The sequence below is a fragment of the Ictidomys tridecemlineatus genome, chromosome 11, assembly GCF_052094955.1.
Source record: "Ictidomys tridecemlineatus isolate mIctTri1 chromosome 11, mIctTri1.hap1, whole genome shotgun sequence".
NCBI classification, from domain to species: Eukaryota; Metazoa; Chordata; class Mammalia; order Rodentia; family Sciuridae; genus Ictidomys; species Ictidomys tridecemlineatus.
The window spans coordinates 31,064,692-31,088,915 of record NC_135487.1 but is presented as its reverse complement, the minus strand read 5'-3'; the positions used below and the strand labels follow the sequence as shown (position 1 = coordinate 31,088,915).

The 24,224-nt window shown below is 46.1% G+C and overlaps 2 long non-coding RNA genes across 2 annotated transcripts; both read right to left on the bottom strand.

Annotated features, from left to right (window-relative positions):
• Positions 1-1,449: 1,449 nt before the first annotated feature.
• LOC144368020 (uncharacterized) lies at positions 1,450-13,031 on the bottom strand. The gene is made up of 2 exons (XR_013427740.1): positions 12,873-13,031; positions 1,450-7,670 (listed from the first exon to the last, which is right to left on the bottom strand). It is a non-coding gene; the product is annotated as an uncharacterized LOC144368020 (long non-coding RNA).
• A 213-nt stretch (positions 13,032-13,244) lies between these two features.
• On the bottom strand, positions 13,245-23,944 carry LOC144367707 (uncharacterized). The gene is made up of 5 exons (XR_013427231.1): positions 23,864-23,944; positions 18,755-18,847; positions 18,103-18,238; positions 16,551-16,616; positions 13,245-13,314 (listed from the first exon to the last, which is right to left on the bottom strand). It is a non-coding gene; the product is annotated as an uncharacterized LOC144367707 (long non-coding RNA).
• Between the last annotated feature and the right edge of the window lie 280 nt (positions 23,945-24,224).

Below are 24,224 nucleotides of genomic sequence, written 5' to 3'. Positions count from 1 at the left end.
CCCCCTGGGTTCAGATGAAGTTCTTCCTTTGCGTGGGAGAAATCACAGCCAGGCAGGCACCCAGCACAGCCAACCTTCTCCCCTCCCCAGCACATAGACAGCCTCCAGATGCTGGGCTCTGGAGCCTGGGAGCTGCCCTGGGCACAAACTGGCACCCCTTCCCAGCCCCAGACAGCCGCAGCCTCTCTCCTGGATCCTCATTAAATTATTCTGCCCCACTGGTCTCGGGCTCAGGCTGCCTTTGATGTATGCCCATCTAGCTTCGGAGGCCAAGACCAGGCCCCTCACACCAGGCCAGGCTGATGGGCTCTGACAGCTTCCTGGGGCCCTGTGGTGGCAGAAATACCAAGGCTCACAGAGCCACAGGACACATGCTCAAGGCTGTGCACAGCCAAAGATATGATATTCTCTCTCTCTCTCTCTCTCTCTCTCTCTCTCTCACACACACACACACACACACACACACACTCACCCCAGTCCCACGATACACATGGGTGGTTTGCTATAGCATCGACAGTGCACCCTGGCACACTCATATGCACTCAGGCAAACCCCTACACACACTCATATACAGCTGTGGCAGCACACATACCCTCATATGCACTTTCAGGCTGTCACACTCTCACTCCATGGCAGCCAGTCCCTTACATGGAAACTCCTATTCCCTTATTCCTTTTCTTTCCACTCCAGGGACTTTTAAGGTCTTCTGAGGTCTGACCCCAACCTCCTCACCTGCCATGTCTTTTGGCCATCCGTCATAGCTTTGTGATTATGAACCCAGGCAGCCTGATTCGGTTCTGGAGCCCTTCATTTATAAGATGTGTGGCTCTATGCAAGTCACTAACCTTTCCAGACCTCTGTGGCCTGACCTGCAGGATGGGAATGAGGGGACCCTCCTAGGGTTGTTGGGTGGCTTCAAAGAGGTTCTGTACTGAGGCACGTAGAACAACGCCTGGCTTCTGATAAGATCTCACCGAATGCTGACTATTGTCTGTTGCCCATTCCCCTTCCTGCCCTTCGCTTCAGCCATAGCAAAACCATTATTTCCTAAACATGCTGATCTGCTCCATGCCTCTGATCCTCTGCATATGGCGTGCCTTCTATTTGGAGCATGGCTTCCCTGTTTTCTTTCTCTGCTATCACCTGATGAGCTCCTATTCACCTTTTAAAAACCCTGCTCAGATGGCTTTACCCAATGGAAACCTTCCCTTGCCCCCTACCAGCAGAACCGGTCACTGCCTCTTTCGTGTCCCATCCCGTCCTGAGTCGTCTATTTCTGTAGACGGTGAGCTCATCCAGGACATGAGCTTTGTGAAATCCATCTCCTGAATTCTGTACCCAACCCCCTGAACACAGATCACAGTGAGCATCCGTGGTCTGTGAAAGAATAAAATTGTGCTGATCATGATGGGGTACAAAGTGCTACTAAAAACAATAATACTACACCAGTAATTCGAGGAAACTTTATTGAATGTAAACTTTGGGCAGGCTCAGAATTACCGTCTCTGTGTCAGGCTCTCAGTAACCCCACCAGGCTCTGCTAGAGATGGGCCCATCACTGGGGAACACACACATGTGAGTCATGCTGGATGCTCACAGTAAAACACTGCCGCAGCAGGTAAGGAACAGATTGGAAAGCGTGGACTAGGAAGGTTTACAGCATAATCCCATTTTTATTAATTAACTCCCAAAGGCACATTTTATTCAGACAAACACATTTTAAGAACATATTTAAAAACATATCAGTATGGATTCCTAGCCCTTCCTGGCAGGAGGCTCACGTGCCATACGGGGGTTTGGGTCCACAGCGGTACTGTTTATCTTGTGCATCCCGGATCTTGTGACAACCCTGGCTGCCTCTTGATAAGAGAGGTGACTCTTATCAAGAGGCAGCAAGGTATAAGAAACAGGGAGGAAGAGGAAAAGTACATCAGCAAAGAGGAATATGAGTGTCCCAACTCTGCGGCCGAAAACCAAACAAATGGAAACAAACGTGATCGAATTTATGGAAGGGTTTCATTTTGATCTCTTTTACAGTTGAGGACGTCAAGTGGTTTGGGTCCACAGCAGTCATCCTCTCATTTAGGTGTTGGTTTCAAGGTGTCTAAACAGCATCATTGCAGATGGCTGTCCTTAATGCAAAGACAAGTTGGATTTTCATTTGATGGGGTCCCAGCCTCTCTGCAGCATGTGTGTGTGCATGGTCATTCAGTGAAGCCTGATTGACACCTGAACTATACGCTCTCTGAGATTGGGACCCCCATGATTTTTGTGTCCTTGGAGGAATAAATGAAGGAGTGAACAAAGAAAGGAAGAAAGGGAATGAACGAAGAGGGAGCCAGGGATCTAGGGATAAAGAAATGGGACCAAAAAAAGGGCTCCCCGGAACACCCTCTTCTTTTCTCTACACCTGTTTAGTTCACGAGTGCCAGGCTGGAACAGAGGGGAGGGAGTAAGGGGCTAGAACCAGGACTGCTAATGTCAAATCCTCCGACTCATGAGGAGTCGCCTCTCTTATCAAGAGGCAGCCAGGGTTGTCACAAGATCCTGGATGCACAAGATAAACAGCACGCTGTGGACCCAAACCCCGGTATAGCACGTGAGCCTCCTGCCAGGAAGGACACAGGGCTGGCCCTCATGCCAAAAACAGGGACAGTAACAGCTAATGTGTTACTTCAAACAGGGCATTTTTGCCCATTTTGTCTCTTGTAGCTCTCATTTCAAGTGTGCACACGAAGAATTATCCACACTTCATCGGTGAGGAAACTGAGGCTCAGAGAGCTTGAGAGTTGTACTTATTCAACTCTCAGTATAACCAGATCACTAGCGCTCTCTGAAAGTCTGCTCCGTGCCAGACCCTCTTCAAGCACTTTGTGTGCATTAGCTCCTCTATCCTCACAGCGACCTATGAGCAGCAGTCACTGTCCCCATTCTACAAGTGAAGACCCAAGACCAGAGTGGCACTGCTAACCTGTGGGAGACCTAGAAATGTGGTTCAGCAGTCTCACTAGAGCTCACTCTCTCTGCCCCAGGGTTATGCCGTCTTTTACAAAGCAGAGCCCCAATGTGAATGCAGCTACATCCCCTGATTCTTGGAGATCCTGGCTTCCTGTCAATCAAATGGGGACCCCACTAAGAATGAGATCAAGAACACACAGGGGACACAGAGTCAGTCACTGGCCCTACTGGGGTTCCATGGTCTGCCTAAGGCCTTCCCAAGGACCCCTAAGCCTGGGGAGATGGAAGAGGCTCCTCCCTCCCCTTCCCCCAGCCAGAGCTGTGTGAGCTAATCTAGGGGAGAAGACACATTAGTCCAAGAGAATCGGTCCCAGCCTGCTCTGCTGAGTCAGCGGGAAGCACAGCCCTTGCTCTGCCAGCTACGTGAGCCCCTGCACGCCACCATCCCTGCACAGGCCCCCACCATCAACATGCCCTCACGTGCCTCTTTGCTGCTGACCTGCCCCCAACAGCACTCTCGGATCCAGCAATCCACAGCCTCCCTCTCTGTTGGCTTTCCCAGGCACTGGCCTAGTTCTCAGCACCATCCCCACTGACCCCTAGAAAACAGACATCTCCTTCTGTATAGAAAACTAATCCTGGCCAGAATCACAACAAATGGAACAGAAGGCTTTGGGGGAATGTAGTGGACCATTTCCTCTGCCTTCGGCACATTCTGAATTCCAGAGAGCAGAGCCTGCAGTCAACTCACAGATTCTAAAAGTCTCTGCCACTAGCACTGCCAGTGTAAACACCACCATCCTGAGCCCCATCTCTGTCTTCACCAGCATCACCACCACCACTGACATCTCACCATTACCCTCCCACTATTACTGTTGCTATTGCTATGACCAAGACCACTGTTACTGCAACCATCAGCCACATTAGCAAGGCTACTAAGATGTTCACTGTTGAGGGGCTGGGGTTGTGGCTCAGCGGTAGCGCGCTTGCCTAGCATGGGTGAGGCCCTGGGCTCAGTCCTTAGCACCACATAAAAATATACAAAGACATCGTGTCCATATAAAACTAAAAAAAAATAAACAGCAAAAAAAAGAAGTTCACTGTTGACAACAGCCCCCCAAAGAACAACCACTTCTATCAATGTCACTTAGTTGATTTTCTTTTTTTTTTTTAATATTTTTAGTTGTAGATACTCACAATGCTTTATTTTGTTTATTTAGTTTTATGTGGTTCTGGGGATCGAACCCAAGGCCTCACGCATGCTAGGCAAGTGCTCTAACACTGAGCTGCAACCCCAGCCTGTCACTTAGTTGATTTTCTGTTGCCGTAACAAAATATCTGATACTATGTTAATTATAAAGAATAAAGGTTTATGTGTCTCACAATTCTGGAGGCCGGGAAGTCCAAGAGTATGGCACTGATGACTACTGGCATATGGTGAGGGACTTCTGGTTGCATCATAATATGGCAGAGGCTATCATATGGCAAGGCAGAGTAAGTGCACTAGTTCAGGTCCTTAATCCTGCTCTTAATAAGCCACAATGACATAATGGGGGCCCCACCCTCAAACCTCATCTAATCCTAATTACCTCCTAAAGGTGCCAGCTCCAAATACCATTAACATGAGACTGTGAGGATTAAGTTCCAACACATGAACTTTTGAGGGACCTATCCAAACCATTAGCAGTCAAAACTAAAATGAGTAGGTGTCATCGACACCATGAAAAATATTTTCAGTGGCACTGACACCAGTACTACCTCCATCACTTCTAAGACAAAGCACCATGAAGAACATTTTGATCAAGAACATCTGCCTATTCCATTTTTAATCCCAACCCCACCATCCTTGTCACCGTCATCCAAGATAATTGCCATTTTATCACCCCAAATGACCACCATTTATAACACCAGCACCACCATGGCCATTACTGCTATCACCAACACCAATTACTATGCCCATCCCCATCACTGTCACCATTACCACCACCATAATCAAGACCGCCATCAGAGTCACACTACCTCACCCCCTTCGTTGCTTGTATTCTTACCATTGCTATAATCAACACCACGAAACCAACACTAACACAGCTTTAAGAGTCACTACCACCATATCTGTAACCAGCACTAATGTCATCTTAACTCCAACCAACACGAGCATCACTATAACCACCAATTGTCACTATTGTCACCAATATTTCCACCACCATGAACTCTCCAGCTCCCCCACACTGTCTCTTCATTGGATGAGAAACTTTACCTGGGCCTGTCCGTACCGGGCAGAATGTGAAACAACAGCTAGAGAAAAGCCAAGTTCTTCTAACAAATTGTTCTGACCACACATGATATGCCCAATCACTTCCCATTAGTGTCCTCTTCTGAATATGATTAGTGATTCACAGAGGAACAGCCATGCATGCCTAGGAGTCACCCTCTACGATCTGTGACATCAAGAAGCCCAGCTCCCACTACTCCCTCCCAAGTCCCTCCAGACATTCTGGGAACCTGCAGATTTATCTGCCTCTCTAATGTGTATCTTCTCCCTTTCACTCCCCAAACTTTCACCCCCTCTAGAGTGGAGCCGGAAGTAGGAATACTGGTCGGAGAGTCAGAGCCCTGGATCCTAGCCTTGGTTCTACCACGAAAGCTCTGTGTGGCCTTGGGAAACTCACTTTCTCTTCTGCACCTGTTTCCCCACGTATAATGGAGGGGTCATCTTCTGACTTTGGTGCTTTAAAGATCTTTGAAGCTGAGACACACCCAGCACAGGTCTGAGACCTTTTTCCAGATGGTCCTTTGGGATGGGAAAACAAAATGTTGTCTCTGGATGGCCCCACATCCCATCAGCCTTGACTCCCCTGGTCAGCCTGACCTGTGATCTCAGGGAGACCTCCAGGAGTCCCAAGATGCTGCTGCCCAGGGCAGGGTGGAGCCCAAAGGGTTAAGCCAGCCAGGGCTCTCTGGGAGCAAGTACCTCAGATGAAAGGTTGGTCGGAGAGAGAACGCCATGTGGCTGTTGTGGTTGGCAGGTCAGGGGCAGTGGGACCAGGCTAGGTCCCGAAGGAAACCCCCTCCTGGTCTCACCAGAACAAAGTGGTGTTTTGCAAAAATGCCATTGTTCTTGGGCAAGTCTTTCCCATCTCAACATAAACCAGGAAGCAGGGCTTCCTTTCTTGGGCGAGACCCCAAGGTCCCTCCACGGGTAGGAGTGGGCGGGGGGCGGGGGGAGAAGAACAGAGTTTTTCCTGGCTTGAATGATTTGCCACAAAGTTCTAGCTGAAGAGCAGGCGTCCCCACCTGGCTGAATCCAAGACTCCCAATGCTGGTGTGTGTGTGTGTGTCTTTCCTACACAGGGAGCAGAAACAGAGGGTCACCTAGTTCAGTCTGTTGCCTCCAAAGAGGACTCTCATCCCTAAGCTCAGATGTGAAAGATGTCACTGCCCATCCGTCCATCTTCTTGGCCCTGTGCTGTTTGTTGTATCTCCAACACCTGGCCCCGGGCACAAAACGGCCCCTGTGTGTGCGCCCACACTTGTGTGTCACTGACCTCGAATTCCCATAAAGAAAACAGGTCAGTCACAACCTCTAAGAAAGAAAGCCACTTCCTTCTCAAGCCCAGAAAGTCAGAGCATTCTCAGACCTTGACAGCATCCATTTTCCAGAAGGGGAAACTGAGGCTTACAGCCTGGAAGGTGCTGAGCAGAGGCCATGGCTTGTCTCTAGAACAGCTGTGCTAGATATGAGTCTCTTAGCGCCAGTGCTACCAGATAGGACCTGTCACCAAGTTTCCAAACTCAGGCACAGCCTTGCTCTAAATCTCTCACCTCTTCAGATAAAAGACCCAGCACATTCACACTCTTTTTTTTTTTTTTTTTTTTTTTGGTACCAGGGGTTGAACTCAGGGGCACTCAACCACTGAGCCACATCCCCAGACCTATGTTGAATTTTATTTGAAGACAGGATCTCACTGAGTTGCTTGGCACCTCACTTTTTTGCTGAGGCTATCTTTGAACCCGTGATCCTCCTGCCTCAGCCTCCCAAGCTGCTGGGATTACAGGTGTGCCCCACTGCGCCCGGCCACATTCATGCTCTTGCCTCTGACAATTCCAAAATTCCCTGGAGCCATTTCATCCACCTGCTGAAGATCTGACTCAGTGAAGATCCAAGAAAAGAAGTGTCTCCCGTGGCTTGCAGCACTGAGGTTAGCAGCTGCCTCCTTCCTCACCAGCACCTCAGCACTTTCCTACCAAATGTCACTTCATCACAGACAATGACAGCGCTTAAATAACTCCAGGACATGCCCAGTGGACCAAGGATCCAAATGTCCTGCTTCCCTCCCTCTAAACTTTATTTTTTCTTTCTGGCAGTCACCATGTCTAGTTTTACTTCTACAGCTTTTACTTACACTGGGAAGGTTTGTTTGCTGAAATTCTTCCCCATAGGGGTTGTTGGTAGGATTCAATGAGATGCTGACCCTGGCACAAGAAGATGCTTAATTAATGCTAGGTCCCTTGGGAAAGTGTCAAGTGCTCTGTGAATACAGATGCTGTATAGATAGACAAGGGCTATTTACAGATTGTTCCACTTACAAATTTGTTTTTAGGGATTCTGTGGAAAGGAGTCACAGTCCTATTCAAGAATGGTTGCCTTGTAGCTCAGGGGTAGAGTACTTGCCTAAGTAGCGTGCCCAAGGCTCTGTGTTTGATCCCCAGCACTGCAAAAAAAAAAAAAAAAAAAAAGAAAAAAAAGAAAATGATTGGTTTTCTGAGGTTACTAGGAGAGCTAGACTGGACAAGTTTACTTTTTTGTCTATTCTTTACAAAATAATTTATACTCCCAGGTAGAACTCTAAGCAAGCAAAAGAAGTGGAGATGAATAGGTAAACAAGTCCAGCTGACACAAACTCAGTTTCCCCCAAAGAGACAACTCCTTTGTTAATCTCTTATTCTAGGGAAGGGTGAGGGTAGGGAGAGGTATGTACAGCAGCAATTTTGTGCCTGCAGCCCCCCCATTCACCCAAGACAAGATAAGGAGCAGATAAAATTCCAGCCAAAGACACTCAGATAAGCGGCAAGTTAAAAAGATTTAAACCAGGAGCACAGGCCTCTTGGAAAGCTTCTCAGAAAACACAAAACAATGGATACAAGGAATTCCTCACCCTGAAAAGGGAGATCAGATGGATTCCTCTGAGTAAATCCAACCAAGAAGAGGGAGTGAGTGAATAAACCCCTGCATTCCCATACAGATGCCACTTAACCTGGGCAGCAGCTGCTGGAGTTTATAATCACAAACTCAAGCATGCTACTTCTTCCAAATAAGATTAAAACTGATGGTGCATCCTTTCACTTTGTACCGATAGGAGATTTCAGGTCTGTTATAATTGGAAGGACATGTCCTTTAATGCAAGACTCTGGAAGGCTTGCATTGTGCCCAGAAAACAAGGGACTGACCCTTTTTGTTCTTTACTATTCAAAGTATGGACTAAGGACCAGAAACATCAGAGCTTGTTAGAAATTTATAATCTCAGGACCCCATTCAGGCCTGCCGAACCACACTGTCAGCATTCCCAGGTGACTTGTGTGTACACACACACACACACCCTGTATACTCCAAACACCTCAGGATCTGCGGCTTTGGTGGATCAAAGGAGCCGGGGTGCCAGCCTCTCTGAGGGGAGCCAGGCAAACACTACCTCCTGGGATTCTTCCAGATCTTCCCAGCACCTACCCACCCAGTTCCACTCATTCCTTTACCTTTCTGTAGTATAACCCCCTCAATAACCTCAAAGCTTTCAATCAACAAAAGCCTGAAAAGCCAGTTGTCTACAGAGGACTTCTGATCCCCTGAGGCCCAGCCAAAGGCCCTGCTCTCTGCTCTGCTTGGAATGAAGAACAAAAACCAGAGCACAAGTCTCAACCCACTACCTGGCCACACGTATCATTCTTTAACTCTTGCTCTCAATTATATCTGGATTTAAGAGTGCAAAACAAAGGCTTATGCTGTAATTTTAATGGACTTGTTTTTATAGGGGAAAAAAAGAATTCTCAGAATCCTAGAAAGGATTGCTTCTGAGACTCACAGGGATCCCATGAGCTCCTAGTTTAGGGATTAAAAATATTTTCAACAGCAATGAAAAATGTTCCAATGGTTTCCTTTTTTTTGTTTGTTTGTTTTGTTTTTGTTTTTGTCTTTTTTTAGCAAGAGGGAGGTCCTTCCAAAATAAACCATATGGAGAATGCCACTGGGTAAAACAGAATTGCTTTGGTGGGGACAAAGACCCCCAACTACATGGTCTCCTCTCCACCCCCACCCCCAGAAGCTACCCACACGCAATGGAGCAGGAGGTGAAGGACCAAAACCTCAAATGACCAACTAATACCCAAACCTCTTTAGGGCCTCCCTTCACCCACCTCTGTTCACGCACTTCCAAAATAGAGGCCTTGCAGGGCAGCTAGACATCATCAAATGGCACCTAGAGCTGGAATGCACTTCCAGTTCGTCTCCCTGTCTCTTTCTTTTCTATTAAAACTTATTTTGGGGGGCTGGGGATGTGGCTCAAGTGGTAGTGCGCTCGCCTGGCATGCGTTCGGCCTGGGTTCAATCCTCAGCACCACATACCAACAAAGATGTTGTGTCCACCGAGAACTAAAAAATTAATATTAAAAATTCTCTCTCTCTCTCTCTCTCCCCCTTCTCTCACTCTCTCTTTAAAAAAAAAAAAAACTTATTTTGGTACTAGGAATTGGACCCAGGGGCACTCTACCACTGAGCTATATCCCCAGTCTGGTTGTTTTTGTTTTTGTTCTATGTTCGACAGGGAGTTTGGTTTGGTTTGGTTTGGTACCAGAGCACTTAACCATGGAGTCATACCCCCAGTTCTTTTTTATACTTTATTTTGAGATAAGGCCTCACTAAGTTGCTGAGGCTGGCCTCAAACTTGCCATCTTCCTGCCTCAGGCTGGCGAATTACTAGGATTACAGGCATGTGTCTGGACTCCCTATCACTTTCACCCCTAAGTCCCATTTCTATACAGAAAACTGCAAGAAACAGGTCTATTTCCTCTTTCCCATAATTTTCAGAGCATATAACTCCCTGGAATCTCTTTTCCAAGTGAAACGAAACTTGAATCAATGATAAATGGATATATGATGAGTGAGTGAGTAAAGACACAATCAATGAAGGAGTTGCAGGGGGCGGGGCGGAGAGAGGAAGGAAGAAAAGGAACCACTGAAAGGAAGACCCTGGTCATTCTCTTCTGAACATCCTAAAGTTTGAAAATGGTTCTCTTTAAATGTGACAGGTGTAAGAAAACTGTAGCATTTGGAACTGAACATGTTACTTAAGCTAGACTGAACCCAGAGTTATCCAAGCTGTGGGCAATGAACTATGTGCATGGTAAAATCAACTTAATGGCTCTCAACCAGCATTTTGCTTAACTAAAGAATGGAATGGGATGGAATAGATCATAGTTCATCAATTTGAAGTAAGGTTAGGGATTGTTTAGAAAACTTTTTCCAGATATATATATATATATATATATATATATATATATGACATATGTATACACATGTGTATATATGTAGATATAGTATTTACTAAGTTTTCATGTAAAAAGTATTTCCAACTGTGGATCACAGTTCAAAAAATGAAATCCAGCCAGGCTCGGAGTCGCACATCTATAGTCCCAGTGGCTCCAGAAGCTGAGGCAAGAGGATCATGAGTTCAAAGCCAGCGCTAAGCAACTCAGTGAGATTCTGTCTCTAAATAAAATACAAAATAGGGCTGGGGATGTGGCTCAGTGATTGAGTGCCCCTGAGTTCAATCCCCAGTATCAAAAAAAAAAAAAAAAAAATGAAATCCAATGCTCTAAACTTATGGATTAGGCATTAATATTATCCCATTTTCAAATTTTAAAAGGCATAGATAAATTAACTTGCTCCAGGTCACACAACTAGTAAATGGCAGATCCGTGCCTAGAGCAGGGTGAAATCTGACTCTAGAGCCGGAACCTAGAACCTGTGTGCTCCATGGCTTTGATAGAAATGGCCATGCCAGGCAGGCTTTGATAGAAAAGACATGCCAGATCAATCCCAGGGCCAGGGGGCATCCAACAGGATTTTCTTCTGTGTGTCAGAGGGATGTTATGATGAGTTTTGCCATGCTATGATTTTTGGTGATCTAAGTAAATTGGCATTTAATTATGATTGATATGACTGTACTTCAATAGTACTACCTCCACTTTGAGTTTTCTCTTGTAACAGCTGTAACTGAGCCAAGTGCCTGGCTGGCTGATAGCCACCTGGCTGACTGTGCACCAATGTGCAAATAAGATAGTTGGTATCTGTGACATTTCCCTCCCAAGCTGACATCTGGAAGCTGAGATCATATACCTTCTGGAACTGTAAATATCAGTGCCTTCAGACTACCATTTGAGATCTGTCTCGCTATGGCTCCACCTTTTGCCAGTTTTCACTCAGAAACAGCCCTGGCTTCTGGAGGTTCTGCCCAAGTAAACAGCTTGATGGCATTTCAGTCTCATTCAGATGTCATCTTGGAGGGACTAGTCTTCTGGACCATTTGAAACACGTTCCCATGCTTGGTCTGTTACTAGCATTCTACGCCCAAGTGATTTTCTTTTCCTTGTTTTCGTCTGTATTCTTCTTTTTCCTTATTCTGCTTTTGTGTGAATTGTAATAAATTAATTTGGGAACTGTCTTTCATTTGACGTGCCTGTCATTTGATTAGAGAACGTAAAGCCTATTCCTTAGAGGGATGATAGTATTTGAGGTGAATTGTTTCAGGGATGGAGGAACCAAATCACCTCTGTCAGTTTTCATGCAGCAAAAGGATCACAGGGCTCAATGCACTGGGTCATGAAAGAGGTAAAGCTTCCCCTGCCCCAACAGGATCCATCAATTCCTTCTGCTCTGAGCAGAGGTGTGCAAGCAGCCAAGCAGAGGCTTAGCTATGTTAAGATTTGGTCTATAATTCTCCAAAAAGACATTTCAAAAGCCTTATCAAAAATGAAGTTGCCCACAATGCTGGTGTTGATTGGCAAAGCAACAAGCCCCTCCTTGATTTTTTTTTTTTTTTTGTATGAGTGGTTGAACCCAAGAGTGCTTTACCACTCACTGAACTACATCCCAAACTCTTTTAAAATTTCTATTACAGGGCTGGGGATGTGGCTCAAGCGGTAGTGCGCTCGCCTGGGATGCGTGCGGCCCGGGTTCGATCCTCAGCCCCACATACAACCAAAGATGTTGTTTCCGCCAAAAAACTAAAAATAAATAAATAAATATTAAAATTAAAAAAAAAATTTCTATTACAGGCATGTGCCACCATGCCTGGCCTGGCCTATAGATTTTCATGTCATGTATTCTAGGAGATTCTTGATTTTCTCTTCTTAGGCAAACTCTGGAGCCCCTTTCCGGATCATCCTAAATGGAACTAAACTGAACTAATACTATCACACCCTCTAAATGCACGTTATTAGTGTCCATCATCTCAGGATGCCTCCCCTTCCTCACTTGAGTGTACCAAGGTCCCTCCTCCGTTGCCGACCATGAGACAACTCTTGACAGCCCCTGAGTCTACTCGGCTATTAAAGGAAGGCTGTAATTTGATCTATAAGGAGCTGGGGTGTGGTGGACCTAGATCCTGGATAGAAAGCTCTCTCCCTCTTCCTCATTGCGGTTCTTCCAACAGCACGATCCTATTTTAAAATTCTGAGTCTGTGGTGCTTTTCCCACAGCATGCCCCATTATCCTTCCTACAAGAGAAATCTGGGCAGTCAGTCACGCCTTGACCCAAGTAAACCCATCTTGACTCCCAATAATCCCTGCTTAGAAAAGGAATTTCTGGAATTTTCCCTGGGATTGCCATAAGCTTACTGTACCATGTTTTTCCCATGCTTACGTGAAGGCAGCATTTTTCTGGCTTTGTCTTCTGGGACCCCCCAACTCCCATCTCTGCCTGGAGAGGCCTTGAATGGAGCAAAGGCAGTTGGCAAAGCTGGGACCCAGGCTCATCTGGACTTTGGTTTCCTGTGAGCCAGAATGGTGCTGCTTCTCTGGTTTGAAGTACTTTCTCCTTGAAAGAGAAGTCAAGGTCCTTCGGATTTCATCTATTTTTCTCTCTCTTTTGCTCTAAACGGGGTTCAGGAAGTCTCTTCCATTTTCTTTAGGTCTCAGTGTTTCAGGGAAGAGAGACCTAGCCACACCTTATAATATCAACCCTCTAAACCCAAAACCTAGGATGTGGGGCAGGACTGTAAGGAGCCAGGGCAAGGGTGGGGAAGCAGGAGGCCTGGTCAAGGTGAGATCTGTGGGGCAACAGCCAGGGTGGAGCCGTCACTCATCTGCAGGGAGATATGAGGATCTGCATCAAGGGAGGCACAAGTAAGCTCTGGAGGCACACAGACCTGGGTGGGGAATTCTGGCAATTCCTCCCTCTCGGGGTTGCTGGGAAGATTCAATGAAATCTGGCCTGTAGGAAGGATTCAACAAATTACAAATGATCTTGTTATCATGGCTTTTGTTAGTATCCAGAGAGATCCAGTCATCCCAAACTCTCCAGGGAGCCTTCAGGCCTTGACCCCTCACCCCCAAGCTCTTCAAGCTCCTAATACAGCACACACAAGCCACAAGCTGGGGAGGGCTGATTCACTGTGGCTGTCACTCCCCAGGTACCAATTTATGAGTCAGGCTTCTCTCTTTTTTTTTTTTTGCCATGCTGAAGATCAAACCTACAAACCCTTGAGCATACTGGGCAAGTACTCTACCACTGAGCTATACTCCAACCCAAATTAGCTTCTCTGATTTCCATTGAGAGAGAGAGAGAACAGAGGATAAGACAGGAGAGGAGAGGAGAGGAGAGGAGAGGAGAGGAGAGGAGAGGAGAAGAGGGAAGAGAAGGGATGGGAAGGGAAGGGAAATGAAGGGGAAAAGGGTTTCTTGAGGGAATACACTGGACTTGGAGGACCATGAGCTGGAGTCCAATCCTAGCTATTCCTCCTGGTTCTGCTGGGACTCCATTTGCTCATCTGTCTAATAACAGGACAAATATTAATATCAGGACCTCCTTGTTGGCTTATTGTGGAGGTTGTTTTGGAAAAACTCCAGTTTGGGACTTAGTACAAAGTAGGGCCTCACGAAAGGTTGTAGGGGGCTGGGGTTGTGGCTCAGTGGTTGAGCACTCGCCTGGCATGTGCGAGGCCCTGGGTTTGATCCTCAGCACCATATATAAATAAAGGTATCCGAGTGTAACTATGACTAAAAAAATAAATAAATAAGAAAAGTTGCAGACTCTCACCTTGGGTGTCCAAGTGCTGGCCTCCTCCTGGGAATAAAAGGAAACAGACACCCCGGGGAGAGAATGAGAAGCAAAGGGGAGGGTCGGTAGTCGTGAAAAGGAAGACTTTTCCTTAATAGATCATTGGCAACTCCTGGCAGAGAATCTGCCCTTGCAGGATTCTGGCTGCACATGTAGTATGGATGGAAGGGGAAGAGGAGGAGAGAGGAATTGGAGAAATGAAGAAGATGGGGGCTTTCAGGAAGCAGAGGCCAAAGCCCCAAGACCAGTCAGTGACAAAGTTGAGACTTGGTCCCCAGTATATCTGGCCGCAAAGCAGCCCTTTCAGTTTATAGAGATGACCTGGCAGTAGGAGTGGCCTTTCAGAGAAGCCTGCAAATGACCCTCTCTCCTTCCAGAGCTATGCAACAGGATGCTGAAAGTCCAGTGTTACCTGGTGTGACCCCAAGCCCCCAAAGTAGCTTGTGCTCTCGGTGTCTGCCAGTCCTCTATTATGAGTGTCCGTGGAGTGGGGAAGCAGGAAGTTACTGGGCAACAAGGTTTTAGGAATCTTCCCAATCCTCCCCCTCCTATTTGCTGAGGACTGGTGACTCCAAAAAGTGGCCTGATGCAGGACAAGGTTTTGAAGGCACCTGGGTCTTAGTTGAGTCCCAGCTCTATCATTTAAACTGCTCTGTCAACTTAGGCAAGTCACTTCACCTCTCTGAGCCTCAAGCTCTTCCTTGGAGAAATGCAGACCATGGTGTTTACTTCTTTACTTAGTGAATGAGCTTGATTTTTCTCTTTGTGACCCAAATTCACAGCAGAGAACCATATTCAGAGCAACTGCTTAGGAATGTATGGGGTGAACAAATGAATAACTCTAGCTACTATTTATGGAGTGCTTCCTTGAGGCCAGGCACTGTAGCCTGTAATTTTCAGGCATCATTTCATTGAATTAACACAGGAATTCTTAGCAGTAGCCGGCCTATTAAAACCTCATTGAACCTGAGGCACGAACAGATGAAGTCACTTACTCAGGGCCACGTTAGATAGTAAATGGTAAAATGAGAATTCAAATCCCAGTCCCTATACCTCCAGAGCTGGAGCTATGAGACGGCCTGGAAAATGAAGAGCTCTGTCTCCCTTCAGGGACCTCTATCTAGGCAGAGGGAGCCTCTGCTGAGTGTAGAGGTCCAGTCGGCATCCCATCCAAACTGGCTACTCCAGGCAGGCCTGCCAAGGTTGTGAGCTCTATTTATGGAATATCTACAAGTCCAAGCCATTCACGTGCAACATCTCATTTATCCCTGTCAACGCCGCAGAGAGGACGCATTATCCCTTCTATTTCACAGTGAGGAAACAGGTTCAGAGAGCTGGGAGACACCAGTTTAGCTCACACAACCAAGATGGAGCAGAAGTAGAATTTACAACTCTTTTGTTTTGAGGTCCTCTGGTAAACAGGAGCAGAGGTAGAATTGGGAACAGGGAAGGTTGATTGTGGGTAACACGGGGATGACAAAGGGGAAGGAGACAGGATCGGGCAGGGAGGAGCCTGTAGAACTTGTTGAAAAACTGCCAAAGTTCTGGCCAAATCCATGCAAAGCTGCCTTCCAAAGAAGTCCCACACTGAGGAGAAATGGCCCATGTCCTTATCATTGGCTTGGAGCTGCCCAGAGAGTGTGACCTTGGTCAGCAGGCACTGCAACAGGAGGTGGTCAACTTACTGCCCCTCACAGCTGAGTGACAAGTCCTTTCTTGAAGGAGGGTCTAAATAATGCACCTCCATGACTCCACCGTCTACCTGGACTGTAGGGAGCACATCTCCAGGCTTCCACGGACCTCTTTGCTGGAGGGAAAGACACTGAGAAGAGGGAGATCCCAACAACAGTCCCCAGCTCTGCAGTTGCAATTGGAGCTTCAGCTCATGGTCTTCCTTGCCCAGTATCCATGCTGAATTCCTCTCCTCCTTAGTTAGCGCCTGCCAAGTGGGTGACCCGAACCCTCTTTCCTGGTAATCACATCCTTGGCGTTGTTGCTATTGTCCAATCTGAGCCACAGGTGGACAGGGGAGTACCAAGAGATCCCAAGTGCATCATCTTGGTTCCACACACAATCCCCTCATTTTGAAAGAGCAACTATTTCCTCCTGAAGCCCAGGACCAGTTACCCCTGCCAAGATGGTGACTTCTTATGTGGTGATTTCTGAACACAAGAAGTCTAAGTGCCTCAGTAGCAGCCACAGCTTGTGGTTCAATCACCCCCTTGCTGGCTGGGGATGTGGCTCAAGTGGTAGCGCGCTCACCTGGCATGCATGAGGCCCGGGTTCGATCCTCAGCACCACATACAAAGATGTTGTGTCCGCTGATAACTGAAAAATAAATATTTGAAAAAAAAAATCACCCCCTTGCTGTTTATGTAGCAAGAAATCCCCTTCCTGGGACCAGAACCACTAACATTGCACAGCTCAGCACTGCAGGGATAAGAAATACCAAATCCCTCAGTGGGCCTCTGGAATTGATAGTAAACAGGGCCATTCCTGTTTTCATTCCTTGGATTCCAGACCCAAGTGTGTTTGAGTCTATGTGAAGGTTTCTGATTCAGTGTGTATAATGTACCTGGAGAACGGTCTCCATCTCACAGAGCTTTGCCACAAACAAACTTCAGGATTTTCTTTTTTCTTTTAAGTAGTCCTACAAGAGCTTAGCTAGCACCTGCCAAGTGGGTGACCCAAACCCTCTTTCCTGGTAATCACATCATAAAAAGCCATAGAGGGACATTGGAATAACCATGATGGGTGACACCGGGGTCAGGACCACTGGATCACACAGCTACTTGTGCCCTTAGGTCTCATTCAGGATAAATTCCAGCTGTACTATTTCTATCTTACGGTGGATCACAGCTGGACTTGCCTGAGTTCATGACTCGGCAGGTCCAACTAAACATAGCACATACCGGTAATTCCAGATGTGTCATCTAATGCCCCACGCTCAAGAGTTCTGTCTCTAGCATGTCTTAGTAGCACGCAGGAACTGTATTTCAAAAGGCATATAATTCTGTGGTCTGGATGGCATGGCCTTGCCTCAGAACCCCAGGGCCTGAATTGAGATTTTTCTGTTGGGGGCTTGCCACAAACGCCACACTACATCTATCGCCACACTGGCACCTTCAACACCAAGGTCCACCGGATTGTAGGGGCCAATGGCAGGGCTGTCTGCTCTTCAGCCTGGACCTTCCAAAGATCCCTTTCCTGCTCCAGGTCCCACTCAAAGCTAGGAGCCTTTCATGTCTCCCAATATAGGGACTGGAATAGTATCCCTAGTTATGAAATATGCACTGAAGAACTCAAAAGAGATCTAACTGGCACAACGCCTCCTTCTGTTTGGTGGCAGAAACACAATGCATCCAATGGTCTTTTGCTTTGAATTGAATGTCCTATGATGTCCCTGACTCCTAGACTGAAAGTCTTTACCAATGTGGCAGTCTCGTGAATCTTTGTGAGGCTTATCTCCCACACTGTGGAACACACACACACACACACACACACACACACACACACACACACACATACTTTATCAAGGCCTCCAGTGGGCTCACTACTTCTTGCTTACTCCCCTGGTCAACATGATGTCATTGACATAATGGATCAATGTGGTGTTCTGTGGGATGTTAAGGTGGTCCATCACTTTTTGAACTCTACAAGGAGCAAGTGATTTAACACAGCCCTGGGGTAAAACTATGAAGGTATATTATATTGTTTTTCATTCCATATGAATATAAGTGTTTTTTTTAAATCTTCTTTCCTGATTGAGATAGAAAAATAACACATTCACCAAATCAAGTCACATACTGGGTACCTGATGCCATGTTGACTTTTTCTAGTGATGATAGCTGATGAGGACAGGATGTGGCTGGGGTTATTACTGGGGAGAATTTTCTTGTGTCTGTAGTCACATTCTAGAATCCACCCAATTTAATTTATTGGCATGGCCCCTGCAGAAACCAAATTGATTACCATTGCTGCATTTTGAGATCCTTAAAAATAAGATTAATATCTGTCTCTTCCCTCCCTGTTGTAGTATTTTTGGGGGGCTTAATATCTTTATAGGGAGTGCGAATATAAGAATAGAGGGTAGGAAGGGAATTGCCATCATGAGGGTGGCAATTTCAGAGGTTTCTACTTGGCCTTCCCAATAGGTCTTACTCATTAGGTCAAGGACCCGGTGTGGTGTATTTTAACCCAAGTATACGTTAAGAGGTCAGAGAAATGACTAGTAAGTGATCTCACATCCCCAGTCAGGCCACTATAAGCTGGACTCTGCACAGAACTTTCTACCTGGGCCTCATTTATCTCCCCACTTTAATGGGAGGGCCATGGTGACACTTCAGGTCTCTGGGTATCAATGCCAACTTAGAACCTAGGCCAAATAGTCCTAGAAATATCTGAGTGTTACCATTTTCCAAGACACTGAGTCCCTTTAAGAAGAACTGGGAAGATATTTACAATACCTTATAGTACATATTGGCCATCACAGTCCTTTCTCCTGGAGACCTGGCCACCTCTTCAGGCAACAAGTTCCCCCCTTCTATTAACACAAACATCTGAAAATCAGATCAGGTGCAGGAATTAAGCAAGAGGTTTTGAGGTTTTTTTGTAGTAACCATCCTAAACCCCCTACTTAAAACATTCTTCTTTTCTTCTGATGGTACCTTCATTGATTGCCTATCTATTTTGCCTACAGGCATGTCTTTTTATATTAACCATCTCCACAACTCTTTGTAGATCAAGCTTCCTTGGCTGCCCCTCCAGTGTTGCTGGTTACAACAATAATCATGACTTCTAACTTTTATAGGGGGTTTCATTGTCTCCATGGCTACCAAGCCAAGTTCTGTGACTATCTCTCCTACCACCATCTCTGGCTTACAGAAGAGAGAGATGTCATTGAGTTTAGTTTTTATTTTTTGGTTTTTTTTTTTTTTGTCATTTTTTACCAGGGATTGAACCAAGGGGTGCTTAACCACTGAGTCACGTCCCCAGCCATTTTTATTTTTTATTTCGAGACAAGGTCTTGCTAAGTTGCTTAGGGCTTTGCTAAGTTGCTGAAGCTGGCTTTAAATGTTTGATCCTCCTGCCTCAGGTTCCCAACCTGCTGGGATTACAGGCATGTGTCACTGCACCCAGCTGTCATTGAACTCTTCAATGACATTGGTGTTCTTCTCACATACTCCTAATGAATTGGATGTCTCTCTTTGTCCTTCCCCATGGACTATAATCTTCTGACATGTCTACTGCTTAATGTGATGTGTCCATTCCAGCATATCCACTTCCTTGAATCTTTTAATCCTTTCTCCACCATTTGCCAAAGCAATCCAGGCATTTCAACTTTGCTTGGCTTGGACCATCACTTTCTTCAGGGTCTAGAAGCCTCCTGAGTGGCAAGTTTGCACCATTCCCTGGATCATTGGCAGACAGTTGAATCCCAATCTTATGTTCTGGATCCCTTAGTCTAGCACCCTGAAAATACACTCTGCTGCATTTATACTTTGCTTAATTCCTGCTACTTCTTGAGGTATATTCTCTGTCCTCCCAGATAAGACCCTGATTAGGTCATGGTACAATTTAACTGTAGTTATCAGTCTGGCATCCAAGAGAGGAAGTGGAGTTGGACTGATTTTCGAAAGGGGTCCCTGTGGGGAGCCTGGTAGGGGAGAATATTCTCCTGTATCTCCTGATGGAGGTGGATGGTTGCTATCTCTTGTTATGGAGTGGTAGACTGACTCTGTGCATTCTGATAGTACAGACTATCAGTGGTAGATTGCCTCTGTGCATTCTGATAGTCTAAGGAACCAAAACACAGAGGTACCCCCATCCCCGGGGACCCGTGTGATGTGTCAGGTCCCAGGTTTTTGTTTTGTTTTTATATTTGTTTTTGTAGTCCTAGGGATCAACCCCAGGAGGTTCACACATGCTGGGCAGGTACTCTACCCGGTACTGAGCTACATCCTCAGTCCTCACATTTTCCAAAGCAGTGCCTTGACCTTGGCATTACAGACCTGTCTCACCTTGAAGCATCATACTATTTTTATGTGGTGCTGAGGGTCAAACCCAGTGCCTCATGCATTCTAAGCAGGCACTCTACCAAGGAGCTACAGCCCCAGCCCGAAGCATCATACTATTAATTCCTGACTTGGGTATTAAGCTTCTTCCCTCTGCAGGAGATAAGGGCTTATTCATAAGCCACCCAAAAGCCCCTTCACACCCAGCTTTTGTTTTTAAAAGTCCTTGGCTTTCATTCCCTCTCTATAGGGTCAAGGTAACCCCTAGAGCTAATCCCGTTGTCCCTGTGTGCATCATTCCCGTCCATTTCAAACACCTGAATCATTGTGTGGCCAAGGTGTTGCCTCCACTGAAGCCTTCTTTCAAGTCATACCAATGGAAGTTTTAGCAAAGGGACCACCACCTTGAGCAGGGACCTCTGGTGTCCCCACATATCCTGGGGAGGGGTCCACCGGTTTGTGCCACTTCATAGGACAGCCCTAGCAAATGAACACACCAATGAACAACCAGCCCCACAAAAAAAAAAAAAAAAAAGAACTCCTGAATCCTGCATTCTTACTCTGGACCATCCTTACTCTGACTTTTGAAAGGAGAGCTGAGAAAAATCCCAAACCCACTCCAAAGTTCACATTCTTCACCTTTCACAAGGGACTCCATGAACAAAAGAGGACGAGTCAAGGCCCCTTGTCTTTCCTTTGGAAGTCCCCCCGCCAGCACCCACCCCAGTCAAGGCCCCTTGTCTTTCCTTTGGAAGTCCCCCCGCCAGCACCCACCCCAGTTCTGGCCCTCGGAGGTGTGGACTCAAAGACTGAAGTGGTGGGACTTAGGGCAACCCTCCTGGACAAGAAAGCAAGGTTGCAAGGGACCTGACTCCCATCTAGGCCACAGCAGCCTACCTGTCCCCATCACTTAGGGGACAGGAAAAGAGCCACCTTCATTTCCCCTATGAGGCCGATCTCCAGTTCCTCTGAAGTTTAGGGCCTTCACTGAAGGGAGGAGCTGCAGAGGGTACCCCCATTCCAGGTCCCACAGCCGTAGGGAACACCCAAGGGCATCCTCTGCCAGCCCCACACACGTACACTTTTCCAGGAAGAGAATATGGAGTTTTCATCAGATTTTTGTCCAAACATAGGGACATCTGGCTTATTCTGAATCTTCCTCTCAATCCAATCTCTTAGATCCGCACTGGACTCACTGACTTCCTCTCCTCTCTTCAGCCCAGGAGGCCTGCTCCAAGTGACACTAAAAAAAGATTCTCGGTCCCCTTTCCCACAGGCTTGCTTTGTGTCTCTGGAACTCTGCACAGACAAAGCTTCAAGCCACTGAGGTGCTGACAGAAGGGCCAGGTAGCTGGAATGGACAGCGCTGCTGGTCCAGACTGGATGCCCGAGGAAGCCTGGAGGAGCACTTTCATTTTATTTTTTTATTTTTATTTTTTGCAAGTATAATGTCTTTATTTTATTCTGGTTTTATTTATTTATTTATTTATTTTTTTTTTGAGGAGCATTTTTAAGAAGAAAGAAAAAGGGCTAGTGACATAGCTCAGTTGGTAGGGTATTTGCCTTCCATGTAGAAAGTCCTTGGTTCAATCCCCAGCACCAAAAAAATAAATAAATAAATTAAAAGAATAAAAGAACTCCTGAATCCTGCATTCTTACTCTGGGCCAGACCAGATGACTTGAATGAAGATCTTTGGTTGTATTTGCCAAATTTATTTTTCTGATTTTTCTGGTCTCAGGAAACATTGAGAGAAAGATCTGACAACGGCATGAGAGATGGCTGGGTGTCCTATCCAGAGTTTTCCTTCAGCTTATCTTCATATTTTATTATCCTGGAGATATTTTATGACTCTCTAAGGGTGGAAAATTGATAACAATGCAAATTATTCCTTTCCATAGAAATGCAAGTGAATTGCCAGGCGTGGTGGCACATGCCTGTAATCTCAGTGACTCTGGAGGCTGAGGCAGGAGGACAGCAAGTCCTAGGCCAGTCTGGGCAATTTAGCCAGATTCTATCTCAAATTTTTTAAAAATATAGAAATGGCTGGGGAAGAGAGGAAAAGGGCTAGTGATATAGCTCATTTGGTAGAGTGTTTGCCTCTCATGTAGAAAGCTCAGTGGTAAACTACCTAACATGTGCAAGGTCCTGGGTTCCACCAAAAATAGCATAAAAAGCAAGTATATATTGTACCCAATGGAATGCACCTGCTTCTTTCTCTATAGGTAAACCAGTTTTACAAATATTTTAAAATTCATCAGCATTCTTATACCTATAGATGTGTGATCCTTTTAATTCTGCTTTGAACCAGTCACAACATCTTATTGGTTCCTTCACTAATTAATGAGTTAAATAACACAATATTTGTTATGCATTTGTAGGAGGCAGGGTGATTTCTGGCTCTGACCCAAATACCCTACCCATGACAAGGTTCCAGAGGCAGGACTTTGTGTTACCTAGAACTAGCTTTTTAAGATCTCTTTCAGAATTCATAAAGAGACATTCTTTTCCTTTTTGTGCTCTTTTTTTAATCACTATTTCCTGTGTTCTTAATATTTATTCTTGTGTGTATTGTAGGAAGGCCACAAGCACAAATTTACCTGGGTCTCTTAGTGGAAAGGCATATGTGCTAGCCAAGGCCACACGGGAGACATTTATTGACACTGTCACCTCCTCTGTTTACTCTCTCTCCAAGGACACACTGTAACCCAGCAGGATGGGAAGGGGCAGGAGGTTCAGGCTCCTCAATAGACACTTAGACTCTGATAACAGGAAAGGCTGTCGGAGGCCCCAGGACAGATAACCTCATGGTCAGTGTGAGCCAGACAGTCTGGGAGCTGGGGAGAGTGGATGACATTGAAAAGGCCAAAGATCCATGGATGTCTAAAAGATGGTACTGTTGGTCCTTGCTGGTCCCCTGCAGGTTCTCAGCTGGAGCTGAGCCCTCATGCAGGAAGGAAGTCATCCTGAAAACTGAAGTCCAGGATGGTTCCCTGGAGCTGTGGTCTCTTTGATCTCCCACCATTATTGGTTAAAAATACTCTGAGCAGGCAGCTTCAATACAGACATAAATCTTTCTAAAATTTTGAATTCTTTATCTCTATAATAAATCGTTTTAAAGGGTAATTACTTTTTTGTTATAAAAATGTATATAAGGAGGACTGGGCTCCGTGGCACATGCTCGTCATCCCAGCAGCTGGGGGGGTTGAGGAAGGAGGATCACAAGTTTGAGGCAAGTGACTTAGGGATACTCTGTCTCAAGATAAAAAAATAATAATAATAAAAAGGGCTGGGGATGTAGCTCAGTGGTAAAGTGCTTGGGTTCAATCCCCAGTACCAAAAAAAGAGAGTTTTTTTCCTGCAATCCAGAGCATCAGATTGCACCCTCACCACCACTCTGCCCTGCGGGGAGTACACAGTACAGCTCCTCGAAGCACTGGGGGGAGTGCACAGCAGGGCCTGACTGTCTCCACCTGTTTAAAATTGGATGAGAGCACGGATCACCATCACACCTTCCTTCAGGTTTTAGTTTCTGGAGGAAAATGCAAAACAACCTTAATTACCTGCTGCAGGGTGTCATTTCCAGGAACGTGGAATGTTGCTGGGCTTCCTTTTTGTTTTCCTTCTCAGCAGACAAAGCCAGATCTACACAAAGACACCCCCCCACCCCCCATGCACCCCCCCCAACACCTGGATGGTGTCATCTCACCACAGGGAAGCCCCACTAAATGACTGCCATCAGACCCTCTTTCAAGGGAATATCTGTTAAGGGGAGAGAATCCTGGAGGGAACAAGGGATGTAATCAGGGCTCCCAAATAAATGTTTGCCTCTCTTCTTGCCTCCAGCAGATACCCAAATTTTTGTAGTGACCTTATTGGTGAAAGGTACTAACTACTATCATGTAGTGAGGATTCAAAGTCTTT